Source organism: Bos grunniens, chromosome 11 (assembly GCF_055505025.1).
Source record: "Bos grunniens cultivar Pamir isolate PY7600 chromosome 11, Bosgru_T2T1.0, whole genome shotgun sequence".
NCBI classification, from domain to species: domain Eukaryota; kingdom Metazoa; phylum Chordata; class Mammalia; order Artiodactyla; family Bovidae; genus Bos; species Bos grunniens.
The window spans coordinates 8070744-8085343 of NC_141175.1; the positions used below are offsets into that span (position 1 = coordinate 8070744).

A 14600-nucleotide genomic window follows, 5' to 3' on the forward strand; every position below is an offset into this window, starting at 1 on the left:
CCTAGCCCCTGCTCAGCAGCCTCCGAGGACATGATACCAGGGGGAAGAGGGCAGGTCCACCCAGGGCCTCTGTCAAGCGGGCGTCTCGGGCTGTGAAGGCTGAGTCTAGTGAAATAACCTGCTGTGTGAGCTTCAGGAGTCTCTGTCCCTCTCTGGCCTTGAGTCTCCTCATCTCTAAAATGATCAGCCCACCCTGTTCTCTGTCACTGAGACCCACAGGGGAATGAAAGGGAAGCATTTTATATATCTTCAAGCTTATACCAGTGTCTGGGAATGTCACCATCACTCCTGAAAATCCCAGGAGGCGAACATGTGTCTCCACCTGACATTGCCCCCCGAGTCCCACCAGCCTCCTCCAAGTCCCAGTTAGGAGTCAGAGGAGATGGGAACCACCAAGAGACCAAGCAAACAGCTTCTGTAAGAAGCAAGGAAGAAACAAGAGAATGGGACCTTGCAGGTCTCACTCATTACCACACCCCCAGCACAGGGCCCTGCACACAGAAGGTGCTCAATCAGTGCTCCAAATGAAGAGTGAGGCCCCACCCCACCTAGCTGCTCCTCACACCAGGGAGGATGATGCCAGCGAAGACCTGCATGGACCAGGGCAGTCAGAATGAGCTTCCCGAGGGGCAGAGCCTGGCAGAGACTCGGCAGATGCGACTAGTCAGAGGAAGGGAAAGGTCGTTCTGGAAAGGCAGAGGGACAGGGAGGGCGGGACAAGGTCACTGAAGGACAGTGGCTAGAATCTAGTGGGAATGCCCCATCCGCCCGGCCCTGCATCACTGCTCTGCGATGAATGATACCGACTGGGGAAAGTCCCACAGCCAGGGATTCTAACCCACATCAGAGACCCAGAGTCCTTGGACGTCATCGCTGAACTGGACGCCTCCCTGCTTGACTTTCTCCTCGAAGCAGGCCTTGGAATTTGTGTGCATAGGTAAAGACTTTATAAGAAATAGGGTTTCCCATAGTTTGAATTAAAACTGTCCCCTCTGATATATTCTCCTATTTCTGGGATTTATAGTTCCACTTCTTGACTTAAGGGCCAGGGAGAGGATATGAACTTCAAGGAAAGTGTGTGTTAGAAGGAACCTGAAGTCACTCTGGGCAAAGAATCAAGCAGGTAATATAGAGGGAGAAAAAAGAAGGGATACCTTCTAGCAGGCAATACCAGTTCAGTTGCAGGGTATGGGATGGGTCCCCAAAGAGCCAGAATGATTGACAATGTCAGGGAAAAAGTGAGATGTCATCCAGCCATTTATCCATCTATACATCCTTCATTTATTCCAGATTATTAATTAAGCCCATAGTCTAGTGGAGTGACAGACAGAGAAGTATGTAATTATAGTCAGTGTTATCATGGGGGGTACAGGGTACTATGGGAGCCCAGAGGGGACACCTAACATAGAAAGAGGTTGGAGTGGTGAAGTCAAGGAAGGCTTCCTGGAAGAGGTGATGCCTAGCCTGATACTTAGAGGGCAAACAGGACTTGGTCCACAGGTTGAAGGAACCAAACAGCACCTGCCGACACTCAGAGGTGCGTGACTCTCAGGGACCAGAACAGCTCCATGTGACTGAAGCAGAGAACACCAGAGAGGAGGAGTGAGAGGTGAGTTTACAGAGGAGGATGACCAAGGCCAGATCTGCCTGGACCTTGGGAGAGCATTGAAGACTATAGTCTTCACTGGAGAGCAGTGGGAGCCTGTCTAGACTTCTAAATACAGGAGAGATGTTGCCAGATTTCCTGTTTAGAAAAATAACTCAGTGGGGACTGGGTCATTTTGACCAGGCTTCTAACTGAAGATAACTTAAAAAGCTGAAGTATCTATACTCAATGTAGAGATAGAGATGCGTGCGTGTGTGTGTGCCCAGTTGCTTCAGTCATGTCTTACTCTTTGCAGCTCTATGGATTGTAGCCCACCAGGCTCCTCTGCCCATAGGATTCTCTAGGCAAGAATACTGGAGTGGGTTGCCATGCCTTCCTCCAAGTGATCTTCCTCACCCAGGGATCGAACCCACGTCTCCGGCATTGCAGGTATATTCTTTACCACTGAGCCAATGGAGAAGCCCAGAGATAGAGATCTATATTTCCAAAAGCATTAAAAGTTTACAAGAGAGTAAAAAATTTTCAAACCGTACCTGAAGATCAAGTAGGAACCCAGAGAAGAGAATGTATATGGAGACCATTCTTGCCTAAAGAGCTTTTCCAAGCCCAGAGGCATATTCCCTTTGCCAGTTGTGAAGAACTAGGTTCAGTTCAGTTCAGTTCAGTCACTCAGTTGTGTCCGAGTCTTTGCGACTCCATGGACTACAGCGTGCCAGGCCTCCCTGACCATCACCAACTCCCAGAGTTTACTCAAACTCATGTCCATCGAGTCAGTGATGCCATCCAAACATCTCATCCTCTGTCATTCCCTTCTCCTGTCACCTTCAATCTTTCCCAGCATCAGGGTTTTTTCAAATGAGTCACCTCTTCACATCAGGTGGCCAAAGTATTGGAGTTTCAGTTCCAACATCAGTCCTTCCAATGAACACCCAGAACTGATCTCCTTTAGGATGGACTGGTTGGATCTCCTTGCAGTCCAAGGGACTCTCAAGAGTCTTCTCCAACACCACAGTTCAAAAGCATCAATTCTTCAGCACTCAGCTTTCTTTATAGTCCAACTCTCACATCCCTACATGAATGCTGGAAAAACCATAGCCTTGACTAGACGGACCTTTGTTGGCAAAGTAACATCTCTGCTTTTTAATATGCTGTCTAGGTTGGTCATAACTTTGCTTCCAAGCAGTAAGCATCTTTTAATTTCATGGCTGCAGTCACCATCTGCAGTGATTTTGAAGCCCCCAAAATAAAGTCTAACACTGTTTCCACTGTTTCTCCATCAATTTGCCATGAAGTGATGGGACTGGATGCCATGATCTTTGTTTTCTGAATGTTGAGCTCTAAGCCAACTTTTTCACTCTCCTCTTTCACTTTCATCAAGAGGCTCTTTAGTTCTTCTTCACTTTCTGCCATAAGGGTGGTGTCATCTGCATATGTGAGATTATTGATATTTCTCCTGGCAATCTTGATTCCAGCTTGTGCTTCCTCCAGCCCAGCATTTCTCATGATGTACTCTGCATATAAGTTAAATAAGCAGGGTGACAATATACAGCCTTGACATACTCTTTGATGTACCATGACGAAGTGCATGGCAGAAGCAGCCAAAATTCTCTCTGGAAGAAGGTAACTTCATCCCATGCCTTAGATTTCCTTGCACTCAAGTTCTCAAATACTATGACCAGTGTACAAAGAAAACTGGAACACAAAGAAGTAAGACATTCAAGAGAAAAAAAGAGCAATAGAAATATACCTGTAAAGTTTTCAGATATTGGAGTCAGCATAGAACAACTACGCCTACTATGTTTTTGAAAATAAAAACACAAGAAACATCAGCAGCGAACATAAAACTGTAAGTGACATAGCAAATTGACCAAATAGAAGTTCTAAAAATGAACATTACAATAACTGAAACCTAAAAATTCTGAGACTTTACTTCTTGACCTCTTGGTGATGGTCCCATACTCTTTCACAGAGCTGTATGTTTATAATTTATGTGTCTAATGCATGTATTATATATTTCAAAATAGCAAAAGGTAAAAAACACTCAGTGAGTGGGTGTAAGAGCAGGTTAAATGCAGACAAAGGAAGAATTGGGTCAAAGGAAGATAAATAAAAAGGAAGTATCCTGAATGTGTTGCAGAGAGACCCAAAGATAGGGGAAAGGAGAGAGTAAGAGACAGAGAGGATTGAAAAGACGGAGTTTAATTGGAAGAAAGAAAAATAGAAGAAGATAGTTGGGCAAAGGCAATGTTTAAGAGATAAAGGCTGATAATTTTCCAGAAATAATTAGCAGCATCAAGACACCCAAAGAGTCCCAGGAAAGATAAATTTCAAAAACCCACACCTCAGGCCTTCCCTAATGGTCCAGTGGCTAGGACTCTGCACTCCCAGTGCAGGGAGCCTGGGTTCAATCCCTGATCAGGGAACTAGATCCCACATGCCACAGCTAAGAGTTCACATGCCACAACCAAGCCCTGGTGCAGCCAAATTAATTTAAAAAAGAATCTACACCTCAGTCCAGAATGGTGAACCTGCAGAAAGGCAAGGAGATAAGATACCTAACAGCAGTCAGAGATTTAAAAAAAAAAAAATCAGATTCACTTTCAATGGCTCCCCAGTTAGACCAACAGCCGACTCCTCCTCGGCAACAATGGAAGCCAGAAGCCATGGGAGATACTCCCCATCCTGGAGGGTTAGAGGCCATGAAAGGGCACTCGGGACTGCTGAGTAGAGAAGAGTACAAGGGCCAGAGCAGAGGCTGCGAAACCAGCCAGGGGCTGAGATGATGGCCCCCTAGACCAGTTCAGCAGCAATGGGGAAGGAGATGAGTGGACGGGTCTGAGAGAAGCTGAGGATGCAGAGCCAGGATGACTCAGTGAGTGACTGATTTGGTAATAACTTGATGTCTGACTGTTTATGGGGAAGGAGGAGGTGAGCATGAAAGCCAGGTCTGACTCAAGGGGCTGCTGGGCTGGAGGGGCCCCACGGGGATGGGATTGTAGAGAAGGACCAGGTTTGGGAGGGGGTAGGGCTTAGTTTGGGATGTGGTAGTCAAGAAAATCAAGACCATTGGTACCCAAAGGAAGGAGGATCTTCCAAGCAGAAGGAGACAGGACAGACATCCAGAGGAGGAGGAAACATGTGAGTGTATGCATGCTGAGTCGCTTCAGTCATTTTTGACTCTTTGCAATCCCATAACTGTAACCAGCTAGACTCCTCTATCCATGGAATTCTCCAGGCAAAAGTATTGGAATGGGTTGCCATTTCTTTCTCCAGGGGATCTTCCCAACCCAGGGATCGAACACACATCTCCTGCGGCTCCTGCATTGCAGGCAGACTTTACTGCTGAGCCACCAGGGAAGCCCAAGAGGAAACTTAGTCAGCTCTAAAGGTCAGGAGGTGGGAGCAAGGAGATCTACATGGTGGCAGGTCTGCAGAGCAAGGCACTCACAGCTGCAGGAGGCAGCAAGGTTGACAGGAGATGATGAGAGAGAGCAAGCCTGGACAGGGAGGCTGAGCAGGCAGAGCCCCTGCAACCAGCAGAGCCTGGCTGAATACATGTGCTCAGCCAACCCTTAAGTTTACCATCAAGTAAAGCAACGTCTGGTCTACACATAGTGGGTGATCGTGGTTGGAGGCCACAGTGAGAGCAGCGCTTCCCCTGGTTTCCTTTCTCCATCCCAGTGCAGAGAGCCAGCCCTGCTCACCTGTTATCTTCTCTTCAGTGGTGACTTCTGAACCATAAGTAATGCCTCCTGCAAACTCCATCAGGTGTGACACCAAGTTGGAAAACTGAGGCAATCAGAAGCAACGATTGCTTGGCAGAGTTTTTTCTCTTTTCTTAAATTTATTTAGTTTGGATCGAAGGATAACTGCAATATTGTGGTGGTTTCTGCCATACATCAACATGAATCAACCATCAGCCATAGGTATACATATGTCCCCTCCTTTTTAAGCCTTCTTCCCTCTTCCCACCCCATACCATCCCTCTAGGTTGTCACAGAGCCCCAGTTTGAGTTCCCTGAGTCACGCAGCAAATTCTCACTGGCTATCTATTTTACATATGTTAGTGTATATGTTTCCATGCACCCAGCCCCTCCTGTCTGTCTCCCTGCTAACCCACTGAATCCTCCCCGCCTCACCCAGAGAGAACGTCTGCAGAGAAAGGCGTATATTCTCATCTCTCCTCATCACAAACTGAAAGCCAACAGATGAGCCTTGCTGGTGTCCCCAGAGGTCCCACCTCTGGAGCTAAATGCACAGCCATCTAAGGACACGGAGACCTCACCTCCCAGGGCAGAGAAACCCCAGGGCTCCCCAAAGCCTGTAAACTTGGGGGAACTGAAGCTTCTCGGAGCCCTCCTGCTCCTGCCTGCCTCACAGCAGCTCATTTCTACAAAACCTGTGGGCTGAGACTCTGCGTGTGACTCACCTCCCTCCCTTCCTCTCTCTGAGTAAATGTCAAGTAACATCAGTTATCCCATCTCCTTCAGCAGCCTCACTCCCTGCTCAGTTTTGGCGGAGCTGTTTACCTCGGCTGGATCAATCAACGTTTGGGGAGAAAATAGAAACCCTTTTAGATCCAATTAATGAAAATTGGGCAGCAGGAATGTGCCTGTTTAAAATTTCACTACCTGTGCAGGGAAAAGACTGGCGATGCAGGAACGTGGGCCCTGTTGTCAAGTCCTGGACCCTGCCAACATTCAGAAAAAAGAAAACGTATTTCTACAGGGGAAAGAGCTGGAGCCACCCCCCAAACTTGGTTCTGGTCAGACACTTCTTTGCGGGTACAGAGCTGGAAGCAGCCTCTTTGCTGGCTCCTTGGGGGGTGACCAGAGACAGGATGAAGGAGCAGGAAGGGCTTGGGTGAGGTGGGGGCCACATGAGTAGCATGAAAGCTTGGGGGAGACTCAGGGTCCAGCACCTGCTTTGGGTGGGGCTTATGGCACGCAGACCACCCCCCGTTGCAGGGGCCTCTGCTTCTTCTCTGTCTCCCTCTCCCACCCTTCACGCAGTCCCTGGGGAGCCCTGCCCAGCAGACCATCTGCACCCAGGCCTTCGCTGGGCTCAGACAGGGACAGGAAGTAGCACAGTTCTTCCAAGCACACGTGATCACCTGAGCTGATTGTGGCCCACGCGGGTCTCCAGCACCGCACTGTGACGGGCCCAGCGCGTGACAGGTGCTTAATAACCAGGTGTAGCTCCCCAGGGCGTGGCAGCACCCATTCATCCACACCACACAGGGTTGAGAGGACGCCCAGGAATGGCACGTTCCCTGTCCTCGAGGGCCACGGTCTCTAGAGCAGATGGAGAAGTCGACCGTGGGCTGCAAAGCCAGGTGACCAGCGTCATGTCACCTGGGCGAGTGGGGTGAGATGGGAGAAAAAAGGACGGATGAGTAGGGGCAGGAAGGAAGTGCTTACAGGCAGACAAGGCAGGAAAGGCGTTCCAGGCAAAGGGGACGGCTCAAGCCAGGGTCCCGAGACAGAAGACGGCACCAGGCGATGGGCACAGTCAAGGCAGATTGGGGGAAAAGGGGGCGGGCAGGGGTGAGGCTGGCTGGGCCCAGAGCCACGGGCTCCCTGCAGACTGTCTCCTGCCAGCTGGCCCTTTGCTGGCAGAGCGGGTGAAGTCTGGCTCCCGGCGATGGAAGAAGCACCTGGGTGAGCATGGCACGGACGTCTCTTCACCCTGCCAGCTGCAGCTGGGGCTTTCATGGAAGCGCCTAGCTCCAGAGGGGTGCACACGGGAAGGACCCCAGCTGTGCTCTGTGCAGCTCTGCCAGGTTCGGAAAGGCCTGGCAGAGAAGGCAGGCTGCCCTGTGCCGGCCCAGAGCTGAGGCCCCCACTGTCCTGGCGTGGAGACGAGGCCACATCTGGGAGGGCCTGGGTCTTCTGTGCAGCTGTGCGGCTCGGCCTCACTCAGACTGTCCCGGAAAGCAACACTCGAGCCCTCCCGGGGGCTGCCCATGGCGCAGGGCTGGGGCACAGTGTCTGGCCACCCTCTCACACGTGGCAGGCGGGGCCTTGGAGGTGGGAAAGTCAGGCTCCGCTGGAACAAACAACCCCCAAATCTCCATCTTCGTGGCACCGCACAACAGAAGTTGTTTTTTTCGCTAACACCTCCTGGCCAGAGCTCTGCTCCACAGAGTCACTCAGGGCTCCAGGCCTGCAGGGGCTCGCCAGCTGGTAGCCCCCCAGGGGGATTTCTCAGTTACCAAGACATGGGAAGACGCAACAGGGAAGTTGTGTTCAGCCCAGAGGGTATCCCGTCTCTTCAAATCTCAGCCCATCGGACAGAGACAGAGCAAAGGCGCTGGGGCAGGAGATGTAGATGGATCGTTTGGCATGACCATCTTTGAGGCAAGCAGTGATGAGAATCCTTCACATGGGGCCCCAGACCTGGTGGCCTCGGACACTCCAGCTTAACCTCTCAGGGTCTCAATCTCTTGGCTGGTGGAACAGGGACCGGGTGGTCTTGGCCTCGCTGGGTTGCTGTGGGGAGCTAAGAAGTAGAGTCAGCAAAGTGCTTCCTGCTGCAGGAGGCCCACAGACAGCTGTTCTGTGTGTGTATGTGTGTGTGTGGTTCCTCCTCCCATCTCTGACTGCGATGGTTATTAGTGAGAACTGTCAAAACATTTTGTTGCATTTGCTCTTATTTTATAAAAATGAGTTGGAAAATGCACAAGCAGATCCATGAGCACAAAGGGAGGAAGGGTGGGCATGGTCGGTGTAACAGGACCAAGGGCAGACATCCAGAGACACACCAGGACCCGTGGATGCTGATCGTCCTTTGGCCGTGCCCCGGATGTACACACAAACTCCTGACCCTGTGGCACCTTGACAACTGTGCCTAAAATGACACAGTTGTCTCTTGCTGCTTTGAAACTGAAACCACTGTCGTGTCTGACTCTTTGGGAACCCATGGACTGTAGCCTACCGCGCCACTCCGCCCATGGGATTCTCCAAGCAAGAGTACTGGAGTGGGTTGCCATTTCCTTCTCCAGAGGATCGTCCCAACCCAGGGATGGAACCCGGGTCTACCTGCATTGTAGGCAGAGTGTTTTCATTATATCATCTATAATCAGAACAGTCTGAATGTTACTCAGGGCGCCCGGCCTCCTAGCTAAAGCCCACTCTCCTGCGCCTCCTCCATGTTCCCAACTGCCCTTCAGCTCACCATGACCTACGGTTCCTTAAACACACAGGGCTGTGTGCTGTCTCCAAGCCCTTATCGACCAGGGCCCTGCCGACTGTGCCCGACCACTGCCCTCCTGTCTTAGCTTGGGCTGCTGGACGAAACTTTGTAGACTGGGGCACTTTGACAGCAGGCACGGATGTTTCACAGTTCTAGAGGCTGGGAGTGGAAGGTCAGGTGCCAGCATGGCAGGGTTCTGGTGAGAGCCCTCTATCTGACTGTTGGAGTCATTGGGACTGAGGGGTTGTGGAGCGGTGGGATCAAGGGAGATCTCCCGTCTGACATTTGGGAACAAAAGGCCCTGCTCTCAAGGAGATCCCACCTGGAGGGCAGGATGCAGGAGACAGAGCCCCAGGTACAGGGCAGGCAAGCTGTAAAAAGCAAGCAGAGGCCTAGGCCAGGCCAGCAAGGGGTCAGGGGTCAGAGAGGAGACCCCCCCCCCAAGGCTGGGAGGGGCAATGAGTCTTGGGACTGAGAGGCCAGTCCTGGAGTCAGACAGACCCCAGTGGGCTCCAGCCCCATGCTGCCACTCGGAGCTGGGTGATAGGGCTGGTCAGGGCCCCTGGAGCCTCTGCACCCTGGACAGAGATGCGGGGCCCCAGAGGGTGGATGAGGACAAGGACTCACTGCGTGCTCCCATCCTGCCACCTGTGACGAGCAGCGCTGGCATCTCCGTGGGAACCCCCTGAGATACCTGACCATCGTGCCTGACTGGGGATCGAACCCACGCCCCCTGCTTTGGAAGCACGGAATCTCAACCACTGGGCCACCAAGGCAGTCTGGGAATCACAGTTTAACAAGCTGTGAAGACTGCCTTATGCCTCCACCCTACCCCCCAACCTTGCACCCAGCGATGCCCACATCTCTGTGGCCCTTCCCTTCTGCCCTCAGTTTCAGGAAAAAGTTCCTGAAGTCAAGGACAGGGGTGAGGCAACCCCCAGGAGATTCCAGAATCCCGTGGTGGGCTGTGGCCTCCTCCCCCTCTCCTTCTTGGTCGGCTATAGCTCACACCCTGGGCCTGGAGAAATGTTCATTCCATTTGGGGTTGCCAGATTTAGCAAATAAAAATATAGGATGCTTTGTTACATCTGAGATTTCAGATAAACAGCAAATAAAATCTTAATTCAAGTCTGTCCCATGCAATATTGAGGACTTACCTACCCTGAAAAATGACTATTTACCAGAAATTTAAATTTAACTGAATGTCCTATATTTTATGTGGCAACTTTAATCCCCTTATGTCCTTTTGCCATACCCTTCCTAAAGATCCATCCACGGCTCCCCAGTGCCTTAGGCCAATGTCCAGCCTGTGGCTCGCAGGATGACAGAGACCAAGCAGAGACTCCTGGTTTGCACCAGCCCCAGCAGGAAGGAGCAGTAGGGCCCAGAGCGTGAACAGCCATGAAGATCATGTCGGGGGAAGGGTGGAGGGGTGTCAATTTTTCTTTTCTGAAGACAATAAGGAGACAAGAAAAGAAAACCCCATGCCACCCACCCCCATCCTGGCACCCTGCCCTCATCAGCGAGTAAAAAGGGTCAGAAAAAGTCCTTTTATGTTGCAGTGGCCCCCTCCCCCCGATGGGAAGGACAACGGAGCGATCCCTCCATCCACGTCCCAGTGACTGAGCCCAGCAGAGGCTTGGCCACCCTCCCGCTGTGGCCACCCTGGATTCCCACCACGAACCTCATCCCCATCACAGACTTTTGCCTAAAAAGGCATTTCTTTTTGTTTTAAGCCCCTACTTCCTCCTCTGCCTGGGTGGGAAACCCCTGGTTTCAGATCAAAGGGACCCAAAAATTCACATGGCATTTCAAGTTGAGTCGCAGTTGAACCGCTGACTTCAGAGAGTTCCCAAGGGCGTCACTGGACAGAGTCGTCCTGCCCTTCGTCCCCCTGGCCACGGGAGGGAGAGATGCCCACTTCCCAGAATCCTGGACCAGCTACAAAGGCCACAGGCCTCCCTGCCTTCAGACTGAGCAAGAGGCCAACCAGGGGCATGACTTGGGGTACAACGCAAGGATGAGACCCTAAAAGAAGAGATTAAAGCAGCAACAGTTGAGGCGTTTACAAGGCACGGTGCAGGAGCTTCCCAGGTGGCTCAGTGGTAAAGAATCTGCCTGCCAGTGCAGGAGACGCGGGTTCGATCCCTGGGCTGAGAAGATCCCCTGGAGAAGGAAATATCAACCCACTCCAGTATTCTTGCCTGGAGAATCTCATGGATAGAAGAGCCTGGCAGGCTACAGTTCACAGAGTGGCAAATGCGACTGAGCACACACTCTTGCACACACACGTGCTTCACAAGCAAATCTAATCCTTTAAGACTTGCTCCAAGTAGACCTTCTCACCATCGCCTGAGAGCAAGCTGGGTCCATAAGTGACTGATATCTGAGCCCCTGACCTGGGGCCCATCAGTCTCATTTACTTACTTGGGGAATGATGTGGTCAAGGTCTGTCTCCCCCATTGCTGGGGGTGGGGGGCGCTGGTGCCCATCTGTCTGCCTCCCTGCAGACCCCCAGCACCCCAGCACCATGCCGGACATAGAGCAGGAACTCAGGGCAGATTCGTGGGACAGAGGAGGAAGGAGGGCCATGAACTCTGTGAGAGCAGGCGTCTGGCCTGACCCGCTCCCCGCTCTGCCCCCTGTGCTCCAGGCGGACCCCCCAGGAAGCTGTGTCGAAGCAACCAGGGCTCCCTCCGTCAGCACCATAAAATCAGTTCCTGGAATTTAACCAGTGAGCCATCATCAGGAAATGCAATGCCTCGCTTCTGCATTGTGTCCCCTCCGTATCCCTTGGCGGGGGGGGGGGGGGGGGGGGGGGAGGCTGCCACGGGCTGGGCTCATCGCACAGATGAGGAAGCACACAGAGCCTACTTCCTCGTCACAGGCGGGCCAGCCTAAATCCCGGGGTAGAGATACGAGAAACTCTAGAGGCAGTCAAGGGAGGGATTCCTCCAAAAGTTAGGATAGGGGGTTACCTCTAGGGGGGACAAAGCGGGTGCAAACAGTAAGGGGCACACAGTGGTGGGGGGCAGTGCGGAGGGGAAGGGGCCCCTGGGTGCCAGTGGCGGCACTCTATGCCCTGACTTTCTATGAGCATGTGAGAGAGGGATCTCATGACCTGTAAAGGCTTTGCCGGGACTTCCCTGGCAGCCCAGTGGTTAGGACTCCGTGCTTTCACTGTGGGGGGTGTGGGTTTGATCTCTGCGTGGTGCAGCCAAAGGAAAAAAAAAAGCTTTGGCTTCCACGTTCTGCTGCTCCTTTATAACCCACTCCTCCTCTGAGGGTCCCCTAACTGTCTGCTCCTTACGGCTCTGGCCCAGGTCCTCTCCTCACTCCTCCATTCCACCACCCCCCCACACACCTCCAGGTCCCCTCCAGGTCTGGTTCCAGCCCCATCTACACACTCCCAGGCTTCTGTCTTCAGCCCAGCTTACCCAGCTGCTGGTCAAACGACAGAAGCTCCTCAGGGCCCCCACGACATCCAGGCTGAGACCCAGGAAACAGATCAAGAAAGAGCATTCGAGGAGCGGAGACAGGGTGTGCAAAGGCCCTGAGGCCAACATGAGCTCTCTCCGTTGCAGGAACTGGAAGTCGCTCCTCGTGGCCGAGAGGAGGAAAAAGGAAGGGACTGAAGGGGGTGAAATTGTGCAGCGGCAAGGACTCTGGGGTCCCTGGGGCACAAATGCTCGCGTTTTCATAGAGGCCTCCACCTTACACCCCAGGATTCCCCAAAGGCACCAACTCAGGCCTCGTGTGTTCTCACAGCGGGGTTCATCCTTCCAGCCCAATTCACGCCCTCGCCTTCCAAAACTAGTCTCCCTCTGTCCCTCCTCAGCTCCTGCCTCATCCTCACCCTTCCTGCGTCCACCTCTTCCTCCTCCCCCTCCCTCCTATTTCACACACGCTCCTGATTGTCACACTGCACACAGCCCTTTCTGTTTTTGTTGTTGTTTTCTAGTTGCTAAGTTATGTCCGAATCTTTTGCAACCCCATGGACAGTAGCCCGCCAGGCTCCTCTGTCCATGGGATTTCCCAGGCAAGAACACTGGAGCGGGTTGCCATTTCCTCCTCCAGGGGATCTTCCCAAACCAGGGACTGAACCCACATCTCCTGCATTGGCAGGTGGATTCTTTACCCCTGAACCACAGGGAAGCCCTCTCCTATTTCACACACGCTTCTCATCTGAACAAGGAAGCAGGGACTAGCACAGCCCACCCCATGTCCCCACTAGCTGGCAGACATGACAGCCCAGGGCCCTGGGAGCCAGGAGGTATGTTAAGCATCCACAACCAGCCTGGAAGCTTCTTTCCAAGAATGGCCTCAGTCTCCTTCCTGCTTTCTCAACCCACCCCTCCTCTGGTGGGTGCACCCAGCATGCCGTCCACTTCCTGCACCGCTCTGTCTGCCGAGGGTGGTCGAGCTCAGGCCTGGCTTTCATCAAACACCACCCATCCCGAAGGGCATGAGCTGATGCGGAGGAGGAAGGGGTCAGGGGAGGGGGTGGAATTCTCCAGATTTTCTCCCAGCCTCCAAAGGGCCTCCAGAGAGGTGGTTATATAAGCTTTCTTTTTAAAAAGCATGGAAAAGAATGTTCTCCAAACATTAAGAAGTGCCACACAGGACAAATAATGGGTGGATATTTGTCGGTAGGGCCAGTCCTGAGCCAAGAAGACCCAACTGCTCCCTGGGGTTGGGGGCTGGACCAGCCTGTCACCTTGGGTCCTCAGGCCAAGCTCGGAGCCAAGAAGGAGGCGGCGCTCAGAGAATATTTGCAGACTTAGCAAATGAAATCAAGGGGGAAAAAAGATCTGAAAAGGAGGAGAAACAGGCCAGGATTGGGGGTGCAAGGAGGGAGCCCGGGAGAGAAGGCAGGAGGGTAGCTCCTGATGGGAACGGGGCTCTGGAATCAGGAAAACTGCTGAGTAAAAACTGTCTTTGAAAAGGCCCCAGATTATTCATCTAAGTGAGTCTTCATCTCGCTAAATTTCAGTTCAGGCGGCTGCAAATATTTGAAATGAGTAATTTCTCCTGATGAAGAGAGTCTGATTTTGATTCTGCCTAATTTATTTCAAGATTTCGGGGAGCACCCAGAGAAGAGGGGGGCTGCGGCTGTCACCAAACGGCTCCTGGCTGCCCTCTCCTCCAGGCGGCCTCCCTGCCCTGTCCCACCCCACCCCAGAGCAGAGATCCTTGGAAGAGGATAGTGGGATGGTGCCCTGGACCAACGGAGGGGCCTGCCTGGACCACACGTGAGCCCTTGGGCCCGGGCAGCAGAGGGGGCCCCCATCAGGGGACAGAATCAGAGCTGGGTGGCCCCAGGACTCCATGAGCTCCTGGCCACTGCAGACTCCCCTGGGCCTCCAGGCCTCTGGTCCACTCTGTCACAGCTGTCAGCCCTGGGCCCCTGAGCCCCTAGAGGAATCCCTGAACCCAGTTAGTCTGCCTCAGTTAACCTCCCAGCCCCATGCCTTCCAGGGCCCCTCTCTCCTCTACTCAGTCAGACAGTTTAGTCGCTCAGGAGTGTCCAACTCTTTGCACCCTGTGGACTGCAGCACACCAGGCTTTCCTGTCCATCACCAACTCCCGGAGCTTGCTCAAACTCATGTCCATCAACTCGGTGATGCCATCGAACCATCTCATCCTCTGTCATCCCCTTCTCCTCCTGCCTTCAATCTTTCCCAGCATCAGGGTCTTTTCCAATGAGTCAGTTCTTCGCATCAGGTGGCCAAAGTATTGAAACTTCAGCTTCAGCATCAGTCCTTCCAATGAATATTCAGGACTGATTTCTGTTAGTACT

The 14600-nt window shown here is 52.7% G+C and overlaps 1 long non-coding RNA gene across 1 annotated transcript; it reads right to left on the bottom strand.

Moving 5' to 3' along the window:
- Nucleotides 1-2063: 2063 nt before the first annotated feature.
- Nucleotides 2064-11559, bottom strand: LOC147362429 (uncharacterized). Its single transcript, XR_015136206.1, has 2 exons — nucleotides 11228-11559; nucleotides 2064-8107 (listed from the first exon to the last, which is right to left on the bottom strand). It is a non-coding gene; the product is annotated as an uncharacterized LOC147362429 (long non-coding RNA).
- Nucleotides 11560-14600: the final 3041 nt, after the last annotated feature.